The 12,671-nt window shown below is 49.4% G+C and overlaps 1 protein-coding gene across 2 annotated transcripts in view; it reads right to left on the bottom strand.

Annotated features, from left to right (window-relative positions):
• Nucleotides 1-12,671, bottom strand: part of PTPRE (protein tyrosine phosphatase receptor type E) — a 146,910-nt gene that overhangs the window by 76,417 nt on the left and 57,822 nt on the right. Inside the window, exon 2 of one of the 2 annotated variants that reach the window (XM_074373395.1) lies at nt 12,349-12,371. The exons of the other annotated variant lie outside the window; for it this stretch is intronic. The gene's annotated coding sequence lies outside the window, so the exon portion shown is untranslated. The remainder of the gene's footprint in view (nt 1-12,348; nt 12,372-12,671) is intronic. 2 annotated transcript variants of the gene reach the window in all.

Consider the following 12,671-nt stretch of genomic DNA (forward strand, 5'->3'; position numbering starts at 1 on the left):
CCAGGGACTCCCGACAGCCAGGACGCGTCCGAGCGCAGGGTGTGTGTGGTCTGGGCCATCCCCGCACCTCTCTGCCTCCTTCGTGGCAAAGAAGAGCCCTCCTGAGCTCAGCCGGGATATGAAATGAGGCGGAGGGCGGAAGCTGAGAGCTGGGAGAGGTACCGGACGGATGGGATCCACTAACGGGGGTCCATACTGAGGCTCCACAGTCATACACACTGAGAAGCATCAAACGCACATGTCCTGAAAAAAATTCTTAGGCTGAAGACCGTATGGTTGGAATCCTGAGCAATTAGAATATACTCTGTCTAAAGTGAGCACGGTGCAGGAGAAACGGGGCACCGCTGTCCCCTTCCACTCTGTCCCCTGCCTGCAACACGCAGTCAGCCCCCATCCCAAGCCCCCCCTTGGGTGTTTCTGTTCTACCGTGGAAGCAATGATTTTAACGGGGCAGCTGTGAGACTGCCCCCTTCTCTATACTGTCACATGGGAGAGTCTGCCTTTGGTGAGACAGAGGCAAAGTTACACACTGCAGAGCCACGGAAGCTCCTGACATTGCGCGGCCTTCTTAGAAGAACTCGCTCCCTGCCAAACAATGAGACGCCATTCCCTGCTCCACCTGCACACTGGGAGTAACGCACGGGACTTGGCAACATCCTGAAGTGAAAAGTGAATCGCGCAGGTTCCTGGCAACAAGATGTCCATGATGTGAATTTTCCCAGAGAAACCAGACTACTTAACACCAGGGCTGGCAGCTCAGACAGGAGCAGGTGGGGGAGATAGCTTGCTGAACTCTCAGAGACAGCTCCCTGTTTCATGCTAACACACTTTTTAGAAATAGAGGTCAAAACCATTTCGTTCAAGGTGGCCCGGGATTTTTTTTTCCCAGTGTGTGTGCACGTGTGTGGCGTGAGTACCAGCACGGACAGAATGCTGAATGAGGCACAGAAGGATGAGTCGGTTCTCCTTTGATGCTCAACAAATTCACCACAACTCCAAGCAATGCTTACTCTAGTCATCCTGCCATGCCGTCCCGAGACCTAATTGAAGGCTGCAGCACCACTGGGAAGCAGGGTTTCCGTGTAGGTGTTTATAACTGTCTATGGCACAAAGCTATTTATGAAACCACACCAGCCCTGGGTACCGCCCAGTTCCAACCCCGCCTGCAGGCTCTGGGCCATCAGCTCAGCAGCAGCTGGGTAATTCCGTGGTGCTATGCTGGATCAGACCCCGAGAATCTGGGGGCCTCTGGGACCTAAGCCCTTTACATGGAGTTCCTGCAAAGCACATGACTCTGTTGCTGCCAGGCAGCCCTCTAAGGGCAAAGCTGATGATTGAACTTGGTCTCTGGGCTGTGACACCGACATTCTGGCAAGTCCCCGCTGTGTGCCCTCTCTTCCTGGAGGTGAGCCACCATGGGCTAACCTCCTCTGCGTCAGGAGGGAGAAAAATGGCCCCATCCAGTTCAGGCAGATTTCCAAGAACTAAGGGATATGCCCACTGAGCAAAGCTACCTACTTAGCCTTGAAATTCCGTGTCTTGAAAAGGGATGTGTTTTTTTTTTTAATTGAAGTCTAGTTGATTTACAATGCTGTGTTAGTTTCTGGTGTACAGCATAGTGATTCAGCTTTATATATATGTATGTGCACGTATATACACACATACATGCATATACACACACACACATATATATGTACATACATATATAGATATATATGTATATATTCATTACAGGGCTAACATGGAGCAGAGTGAGGTTGTCTCCTCCACCACAAAACTGGTCAGTTCAGGATAGGATGATTTATTTTGCACATTCAGGTCTTTTTCACCCAATTTCCTTGCACTTTCTTCAGTCACCCGAGTCTCCCCAGTTCCCCCAGGACTGGGAGAGTAAGACGTGATCCAGCAGCTTGCTGTGGGAAGGCGAGGACCAGGGCTCCCAGGCTCAGCCCTGCCCGCCTCTCTCACGGGGTCCAGCTCTCGCGCCCCACTGTTTGGGCCTGGGCAGGGTAAAGGCACCAGCTCCTCTCCATGGTGATGTGCTGGACTTCAACCTTGGTCATTCTCGGTGTATAGAGCCTAGCGTTGGTAACAGGTCCTCATCTTCGACTACACCTCTAATAGGCTTCTCTAAAACATACCCCTTTCCAGACACGGAATTTCAAGGCTAGTAGGTGGTTTTGATTGAGGAGCAGACCCCTAGCTCTTAGGAAACCACCTGAAATGAAGTAAGGGGTCAGGGCGAGAACTGCCATTAGAAACTCAAATGGAGCTGAAACGCAGAGCTCTGGCCAGCCTGGGGACCAGTGCAGACCTGGAACACTGCTCTCCCTTGGATTCAGGCAGAAATTGGGCCAGAATTACCAGCATGCCCACCTGACATTTGCTGACATATGGTCACAACACAAAACAAAACCAACTTGGCCTCATCTGTGAAAGAAATCACTGAAGCCACTCTGGTGCTGGCCAGAGGCAGTCACAGGGGATTCCTGAGACTCTTGGGGGCATTAATTGCCTTCATTTATTTATACTCCTCTTGCTCCAAAATGGGGGTAAAGCAGTATAAGGAGGATTACATCACAGTCACTCACTCATGTGTCAGCACCTGGGGTGTGCGGGGACAGAGGGACAAGGTCCCTGTCCACACGGGGCCTACATTCCAGTAGGGGAGAGAGGACAAATGCAACTGTTCCAAACAGTAGTGTTTCCGTGACAATATAAAAAAAAATGAAACAGGGTGGCAGAAAGTCATCTGGGACTGGGAGTCAGATAGAGGGGCTGGGATGGGGGTTGGGAGGGAAGACCCTCCCAGAAACTAATGATGGAAAAAGGGAGAATGAAAGGTCTAGCTGAAGATGGCTTGTCTGCCCAGGGGGAAAATACCTCTTAATGCAAACCACCACAGAAGAACATTCCGGTGCTCTGACCATAATGTCTCATGCCAGGGCGCTTCAGGCGTGAGACCAGAGCCTCAGAAGGGGCTCAGCGCCTGGGGCTTCACGCTGCAGCCACTGTCTTGAAATTTGTAAGAATTTTATCTCTGAATCTGTGTTTGGCAAGTGACTTCTGATGGGACAATTCTGCATTGTGCCAGAGGCTTGGGGCCTCGGCTCCTTCCTTCTACCTTCCCAGGACGGGTTCTTGAAGAGCCACTTCCTGACCCCTGATACGTGCACCCTCCCTGCCAAGTCACAGGGCAGGTGCTGGGCACCTCGAAGAGTCTGCACTGCCTGAGCGCGTCCTTGTCCCCATCCCCCAGGGAGCATGACATTAAATGGAGGGGATAAAACACTCTGGCAGTGCCAGAGAGAGACCACAGAAGAAAAGAGAAAGCATTTTTTTCCTGTTTTTTTTTTTTTTTTTAACAAGCAACCTAGCATCTTGTGCAGCTGTCCCTGGTCTTGCTAAGTGCTGCCCCAGGCACCATGGAGCACGCAAAATGGAGTTTTCTTTCTGCTGACCGCCTAGTCTCCCCTCTGTCTCCACACCAGTCCATTCATTCATTTACTCATTCGTCAACTGTACATGATCCCCGCGAGGTGCCAGGCCACCGCTGCAGATTCAAATTAGGACATTCACTGTCCTCCAGGAGCTGACCCAACCCCACATGTCACAGTCAGCTGGGAGAGCCAAATCGATCGTCCTCTGTCCCTCTGCATGGATGCAACCAAGCAGTAGTTTCCCGTGATGTGCCACCCATTACATAAATCACAGGAAAAAGTAGAAAACAGGAGTTTTTTAAAAAATATGCATTTCCTATAGCTGAACAGATTGCCCTACAACAGATCATTCTCTGAATTTGACTCTTCATTCCCCGAGATTAGTATTTAATCCCCTTTTAAACATACCCTTGTAGAAAGCCCTTCCTGTGGGCTTAAGAAACCTGGGGAGCACCGCCAGGACGGCCGACGCGCCCCTGACACGGCCGCTGTCTTTCTCAGAATCTGGCGGCTCAGTTTCAGTGAACCTTTTCTTCCATCATTTGTTCGCCCTCGGTCAGGTCCACTGGGTCCGTCATGAGGGGCAATTTCAACTGTTTTCAGATTCCCCAGGGACAGTGATATGTGTGTCTCTCTCTCTCTCTCTCTCTCTCACACACACACACAAACACACAGTTTTATAAAATGCATTTAGCTCGGCTGAAATAAAAACTTATTTTTTTTTTTTAGCTTTTAAGTGAATTTCTGAAAGGGGGCTCACCACGGTCTGGTGAAAAATGAAGACTCCCATTTGTACCATTATTACAGACGCCCAGACATGGCAGTTGATTTCCTGACCAGGCACTTGGATTTCCGACAACATTATGTGGATGTTGGCTGCGGTACCTGGACGCTGGACGCGGTGCCCAGACGTCGGGCTCAGTACCTCGGTACCCGGACGTCGGGGGGGGGGGCGGTACAGGGACGTCACGCACGGAATCCGGACGTCAGGCGCGGTACAGGGACGTCGGGCGCGGCACGCGGATGTCTGATGGCAGGGCAGCGGCATATGGATTAGCAGGGGCTCCTGATTCAGGCCTGCAGTTTGGCTCTCATAGTGGCCGGTATTTCCCGGGCTTCACCAGGCCTGGGAGCAGCCACTCTGACGAAGGGGTGTCTCCTGTGCGGGAAGACAGCTTGGGGAAGCCCTGGGCCTGGACCTCTGATGCTGGTTAAAAGCAGATCGTCCCGAAAGAAATGGCCCCCAGTCACGGCTTCTTGCATTTTCTAGTGTCCTCATCTCGAACACAGATGACTTTTGTGCTATTAAGTTTGCACTAGAATTTTTTTATTTCTTCTGGGCTCCCATCTTAGGTGGACAGAATTCTGGAGTCTTGCGGAGGTGGGTGGTCAGGGAGACAGTGCCCTTAGGAGGTGGTGACCTGATTAAAGCCACACAGCCAGCTGGGACAGACGTGGGCCCCTGGCCCCTAGGCCAGGCCCCTCTGCTTCTTTCCGGGTCGTGCTGTTCAATCAGACTGACTCCACGGAGCTGTCCCCCTGTCCCTACTGCACCCCCTTTTACTTTGTTGTTGTTCTCTGATTCCTACTGTCTCCTACCGCCTCCTTTCTGCTCTCCGTGTTTCCACCTTGGTGCACACCCATCTTCTCAGGCAGCACCAGGGACATCCGAGCAGGGGCCCTTGGTGCTGGGTGGAGGGCATGAGCTTGGATCGCGTGTCTGGAGGCTTCGATCTGTGCCAGCCGGGGTGTGCGTCACTGAAAGATGAATGGTCTTCACTCCCCACCCATCTCAAGGAGCAGAGTTGAGGTGCAAGGAGTGAGCCTAAGACGGGAGCATAACAGTTCTGCTGCCAAGACGACCCCGGAGCTATTGTCACTTCAGGTGATGGGTCGGAAGGGGTTACCAGACCCCAGCTGGGCGGACCGAGGCCACTTGGAGCAAACAGCAGGGCCAGAGAGGAAGCTGAACAAACCCTGTGTGGACATTGATCTATTACTTTCTGTTAGGGAAACCGACCTCCTGGCTTTCCAAGTGGAATGGATTTGTTGCAACGTGAAAAAAAAAAGTTTAAAAAATTTACACAACTTTGAAAAACATTATCATAGAAATGTTTTTAGGTTTTTGATGAGACTCAGTCCCCTCTGGTGGGAACACCCGCCACAGGATGACATCATCACGGCCATCTCATAAGAGCCGGGGGAAGGTAAAGGCCCTGGTCTTACTCAGCGATGCTACTCGGTCCCTTCATCTCAGATGCTCTGAGTACCACATTACTTAGATTATGTCAAAAATAATTTTAAAAGGAAACATGATTTAATCTGCAGCTCCACAGGAGGAAAACAAACAGCTATGGGTAGTGAATCACTCATTAAAAATTAAATAAATCCACCCACAACGGGAAACAGCACAACAGACTGTCGGTGTTGGCTTCACATTGGAAAGAAGCCAAAAATAGGTCCTGGGAATGGTGATGCCTCTGAACTTGATCTTGCTCACATGGTGTGCGTGCGGGATCGCCAGCTTCTCAGCGACACACACTTTCCAGCGTGTCTTTGGCTGAGAACACCCACGAGAAGGGAAGCTGAGCGGCACTGGGGGTTTCCACGTATCTGACAAGATCAAGCCCCCAGCCTCCCCATCAGTCACACAGCCCCAGAACCGTTTGCCAGGATGAATCAGACAGTAAAGGAAGGACTCTTGTTTCATTAACTAAGGTTTCTGTTTCACGTTGTAAAATTAAAACGCATGATTCCCAGCTTTTACTTCCTGCATGGAAGCAATGTCATAGAAAAAGATTGCCTTTCAAAAAATGTTTTCTGTGAATAAAACCCTCCTTTACAGGTTCCCACTCCTTTTGGAGGCAGCCAGGGAGCAAATACAAGTAAGTGAGCAAGGAAGAGAAAGCACCAAAGACAGCTGCTTCCTTCTCAAAGCGAAGATTGTAAAACATTTACATCATGACGCACAAATGTCATCCCAGAAACGGGGGCGACGGACATGACTGGCCCCGGACACGCATGATGCCTGGCATCTCTGCTGTTCACTCCAAGTCCAGAGAAGCACTGCCATCAATCCCAGGACTTCATGTCTGGGAGGGACCTTTAAAAAATCCTCACCCAGCTCTAAACTTTTCAGACAAAGGTGTGACTCAGAGCATGAAGGGACACGTCTTAAGTCATTCTGCTTTCTAGAACTGAACTCTATTTCTGTCCCATCCTTCTGCTGAGCAAAACTCACAATTAGACTTGCTAAAGAAAGGACTCAAATGTCGGCCCTACAGGCATCATTTCCTGAAATCAGAACTAGGACCTACCACCGCGTTTTCAGGACCGTGCACAGTCATGAGCCTCCCGGAGACACCTGATAAATGCTGGGCCCGTGAATGGACCAACGAGGGGCCGCCCTGAAAGGAAATCTGGCAAGTATGCGGGAAGAGATTAGAAGACTGGATTTGGTCAGCAGATAACACACGGAAATAGTTTGGAACGCTGGCCAAGATCAGCTTAAGTGGTCATAAAATGGTTCCAAAACATAATTATCTACCAGAAAACCGTTTCCAGAATCCACAGGATACGTTCTTAGTAACGAGCTCTAGTACTTTTGTAACAGATAAATCATACTCTCCATAATGGAAAATTTTTATTTATTTTCTTTTTGGCAGGTCTGCCCCTCACCTTTGGAGGTGGTAATGAGAGCAAATTGGCTTTCAGGTCTGAGAGGAACCCAGCTCAGGGCTCACGGGAGACCTGTGGGTCCCTTCCCATGGGCACTTCTCCACGCCCACCTGAGCCAGTGTCTCCTTATCTTTAAGGTGGAGATGAGAATGCACACCTAGGCTGCCTCCAAGTATCTGCGAGGCCCAAAGGAGATACAAATTTGAATGTGCTTTGTAAACTGTAAAGTGCTCTACATGCAGGTGGGTTATTATAAACACAATTTAAGTTTTCAGCATAAGGCAGTTATGTTATCTGGCAAAACAGGAAATAGAGCAAGTCCTGTTTCTTGCGAATAATTTCCCCCCATGTGACATTTAAAAAAATTAATTTCTCAGCAGCAACACAAAGAAAAAAATTTATATATCACCTGAACACAAATCTACACCATCCCTCACAGCAGATCAATCTTGGAAGAGTTGTTCGAAATCAGTTAAATTCCATCAACATATTTTTAAAAAGTGGTTAGAATTCCATCAGCCTCCATCATAAAATAACACAGATCCCAGTTCAGTTTTAAGCTTATGTTCATTTCTATTCAAAACAGGGAGAAAAGCTACTCAGAGAATCCATTATGTGACACGTTCTTGTTCAGCAATTCCACGGGGATCTTTCCGTTCCCAACATTTTAAATAGTTTATACCAAACTGCATTGTAAAAAGCAGTTTTAAAAAAGTCACTTCAAATTGGCAAATTTTAAACCGAATGCCCCAAATCTCCTGTTGCTGAATGTCCCCATTCACACGGGGATGGGACATCCCCCAGTGTACGGGACTGCAGCTGGCGGCGAGTTTCCGTATCCAGTGGGGACTGGTCTACAGTCCTCCTCTTTGGCAGCAGAACCCTTTCCTGACTCTGCAGCCCAGTGGGTCTGAGACACACCCAGAGGTTTTACGTGTCTTATCTTTCCCCAAGTGTGAGTGATGCCACTGGCCAGGCAGTCGGCACGGATCTGCAGCTGACGATGCCATCTGTTTCCACCACGTCAGCCACAGAGATGGGAGAACCCTGGACACAGACCACCAGCCCCGCCTCGTGAACCCAAACACAAGCTCCCTGAAAGACCCGCTCACTGCCCAGCCGCCCAGGTACCTCCCGCTGTCCCAGAGCATCATGTTTCACCCAAGTGCCCCTTCACAAATGTGGCTGCTAAGGGAAATTCAGAGGGTGGTTTTGGTTACAAAAATAGGAAACATCCAGCTTAAAATGGGTGGGACTTTGATGTGTCATCCAGTGAACCCAGGGCCCCAACAATAGCTGGGGACTGTCTTCCTGACAAGCGAGCCGCACTGGGCTTCCTGGCCCTCTGACAGCCCACCAGCCGCAGAGCGGACCGCTCCTCGGTGCCATCCCCACACACTCCTGGCCTGGCCGTGGTGCATTAAAAAGGCTTCCTGAAGCCTAAGTCCCAGATTTCCTGCGCAGGGCGGGACAAAGCTAACTGAGGGGCTTGCCAGCTTTCATCGAAAGAATGCCTCCTGATCATATTCTTTGACCTAGTTTTTAAAGCCCTGAGGAACTCTGTTACACACATATAAACCACGACACAAATCCCAAGCAGCAAGAAAGGCTTTCCTCTCAGCTTCCCTTTACCTCTCGTCCCACTGAGGTGACGCCAGGCAGCCGGCCTGGCCTGCGGGAATCCATGTTTTCCTGTCACTGGAAAAGGATTTCTAGAAGAAGGATTCCAGCTCTGAACCGGCGCTGCCGGGAGCGCGACGATGAGACAGGAGTTTATATAGGAGAGCTGTGTTCCCAGTCCCTCTCAGTGGAAACTGTGAGGGTTCAGGAGCCGAGCCTCTGCTCTATGACAAACGATTACCGAGCAGACTCTTTTAGGAAGCACTTCTTGGAAGAATGAGGAAACTTTCCTGGGGGAAGATGGAAATGGAAATAAATGAGGGATTAATCTGTTTGTCACCATCAGATCCAAAGGCAGCATTCTTCCAACTTGCTGCCAGCTTCTAATTTCAGATTCTGGGAGAGTAACTGCTTCACTGTGGGGAGAGTCGCACTTTGCTTGGATAGGAAACCTGCAGAATCCAGGGATGCTAAGAAAATCCCAAGAACATGGCAAAGGAAGGAAAGAGAAATCAAGTCTCTTAGAAAGTTCCCAAACTTGCAGACTAAGAGCTGGGTTTTCACTGTGCATCGAGCTTCTCTGTTCTTTCAGCAGATTCAAAAACCAGCGCAGGACATGTGGCCCCAGCTGCGGTGCCCTGGAAGGTCAGGGCCCTGCTCTTGATGTAAAAACCTGCAGAGTCTTCTTTTCTTTCCCCCTCTCTGCCATGCTGGTGGTGCAAACAAACACCGAGGGAGAGGAGTGGCTTGTAAGAGAAAACAAACAGGGAATGAAACTGGCAGAGGAGGAAGCAGAGGTCCTGACGGAGGACAGGCTAGCGAGTGAATATTCTAAGTTAACTTTTAAATTAAATTCACTGTTACTTAATATTGGCACTTCCATTTAGTTCTCTGGTATTCCTGTGGTATTTCCACGAACCAACGTGGAACAGTCCAACTGCAGAACCATTTAACTTCACTTACTGGTGGGTACCCCTTATAACAGTATAAGACCTCAAAGAGCCTGGAGAAAATATTTAAACCTTAATTACATGTTTAATTCTTAATTCTGAAATTCTACCGCGGTTTTTAAACCCTGTGCAGCTGAGACCCACCGAGCCGCAAGCACTCTCCAGTTGGGGGAACTCTGGGTCATATTTGATGATACTAGCAAGAGTATTACTTCCCAAATCTATTTTTAAACACAGGAAAAAGAAGGAGAAAACTCTGAGAATGGGTGCCTGTGCTTAAAGACTCCTCTTAATCCAGTTTGAGGGAGAAAAAATTGACTTTTCTTTTTTTAAAGTCAGATATGAATATAGAGTATGTGTTTTGAAGTGAGAAATCGGGCACTGCAGGGCTGAGGGAGGCCTCTGATGTGCAGCCTAGGGGCAGCATTTACACCACCACCCAGCGAAATGCCTTCTTTAAACTTTCTGTGGTGATGTTAACAGTAACGGTTTTATGAAATGCTTACTTTGGGTCATCTCACTTAAACGTCACAATAACCCTAGGAAGAGATGGACAGATGAGAGAAGAGGCAGCTCAGGGGGCTGGGAGTGGGGGGCGCTCACCCCTGCTCTGGAGCCAGCGTGCCGCATGTTGACAGTGGCCTGGGACAGCCTCCGACCTCAGGGTGCCGACTCTCTCCTGCTCTGCCCACAATGAGCTATTCATTTGGTTCTAACCGACTCAAAAGCAAGTTTCCAACCTCACAAATCAGAAATCAACTCCTTTCTATTAGCTGACATCCTGAAGCTCTGGAATGAGCCTCAAATGCTTAGCAAAGAACTTGCCATAGGCTAAAAGACTGTTGTGATGTCCTACGACTCCAAACACAGGCCGTGAAGAAGGTGGCCACCACGGGGGAGTTCGCACTGTCCTCACGTCGAAGAGAAAGAGTCTTGAAATCCGAAGCCGTCTTAGTCTAAGGCCTCACAGCTTCCTAAGTCAAACTACTTTCCTATTGAAAAGGAAGCCAAGAGTGGGACCAGGTAGAGGACGATTCTGCCCAAAGTTGCTGTGGCTGCCAAGCCCTGCGGCGGATACAGAGGTCAAAGGTCAGCTCCTGGATAGATGCTCAGTTGCCTTTGGATGGGGTCTGAATCTCTGAATCTGTGGCTGGTTTGAGGCAGCGGGAGTGGGAGCTGGGGCAGCCCAGGTCGCGGGCTCACTCACGGCCAGGCAGCAGTTCAGCTCACCGAGAGGCCGGGAAATCCTTGAGCAGGTGGATGGCAACTGGGTGTGGAGGGACCGGTGCTGAGCCGAGAGCCGGGGAAGGCAGAAGTCAGAGACTCCCAACACATCGTAATCCGTGCCTTGCATTTCAGGAGGAGATGAGTCTGCAGGACCTGCCCTCAGGTACGTCGTCCCAGCACGGTCGGCATCCGCTGGGATCACAAGCAGCATTTAATATCCATTCCAACCCATGTGAACGAGCAGTCCCTCTCAGTGAAGATTCTGAGATGATACGAGATTGCAGACTTCCTATAATTACATCTCCATCCCATTAATATTATTCCAGGAATGCCCCTTCTCTTCCATCCCACCATGGATCTGCCTGAGGAAGGCGTGCGCCGCAGAATCCCAGCACCCGATGATGACGGGATAAAGACGACGGACGGCAGAATGTTTAGCCGGTAGGATGTGGATGGTTTCCTCTCCTGTCTGGGTAAGTAGTTGACTACATTCGGCATTTTCGAGATGAGGAGAAACAGTCCATATAACCAGAATGCATTTGATCACACCAGGAATGACTATAAGAATTTATGCCCCCGGTAAAAGGCACACCCCATAAAAGGGCCAGCCGGCACAAAAGAACCCACCCATTGGCCTTAGAATAATCATGAACAGAGTCGAGGTATTTCAAACAAAGTGATGCATTTGAGAAATACAACTTCCTAGCAGTCCACATCCTGGTTCCCTCGCCAGAGGGGCGCACCCCCCCACCCCTGCTCCCGGCAGACCGCGTACTACCTGCCCGCAGGCTGCACCCATGCCAGAAGCTCTTGGAGGCCTTCCCTCAGGTTTCTTAGGAGGCTTGACAGCCTTAAGTCGAGTCTAACACAAAAACGGGGATGGTGTTTCTTTTCCTAAGTCCTAGGACATGGAGGCCATGGAATGTTGCCTCAAAAGGCAAAAATTACGTGATGCCAACAGTTTTTTTTTTTCTCACTAAGTGTGCAATCCAGAGAAGCTCCTTTTCAGCAGTTTTCCCCACAGCAGATCCATTTAAGAAGCAATTACCATCAATGCAATTATGTGCCACCGCGCTCCCTAATAGTCCCCGAGCGTGCACACTGAGATGAGGCAAGGCCCTTTCAAAAGTCAGGACAAGTCAGTGAGAGGAAAGCACGTGGAAACTGTGTCCTCAACAACGTGTTTCAGGAGACCGAGCAGCTGAACCTGATTCTAAATGCAAAAAAAAAAAAAAAAAAAAAAAAAAGATGTCACAAAAAGTGTGACATGAGCCTGTTCGAGCAAGTTACAGCTTAAAATTCACATACACGGCACACTGACCATGTGGCCTTTTTCCTCTAGAAGATGATGTCTCTAACAATGAAAGCCCACATAGTTTTTTTGCTAGTTAACTACACATCAGAGGTAATTTTTCAAGAAGGTTTGTACTCACCAAGGGAAAACGAAGGCTATAGTCTGAAAAAGAAAGAGAAAAAAGACAGGGTCACTTTTCTGGGTAACAGGTGTTGCAAGTTTTAGTCACTGCTTTTTCTATAGCACGAGTGGAATGTGCCCATTTTTGCTTCATGGCTTGGGGTCTTCTTGAGGCCTTTTCATCTGGGTAATAACTTCTTTTTGCCGCAACCATCAGCTTTTAAAGGCGTCCTGCCCCAAACGCTCCTCTAGGCTCTGGCTGTGTGTTGATGGTAGAGCCTGGTAGCTGCCCCGGATCTGAAGTGTTGGCCTGTAGCACCCAAGATGCTCCATCTGCCAGCT

The sequence above is a fragment of the Camelus bactrianus genome, chromosome 11 (genome assembly GCF_048773025.1).
Source record: "Camelus bactrianus isolate YW-2024 breed Bactrian camel chromosome 11, ASM4877302v1, whole genome shotgun sequence".
Classification (NCBI taxonomy): domain Eukaryota; kingdom Metazoa; phylum Chordata; class Mammalia; order Artiodactyla; family Camelidae; genus Camelus; species Camelus bactrianus.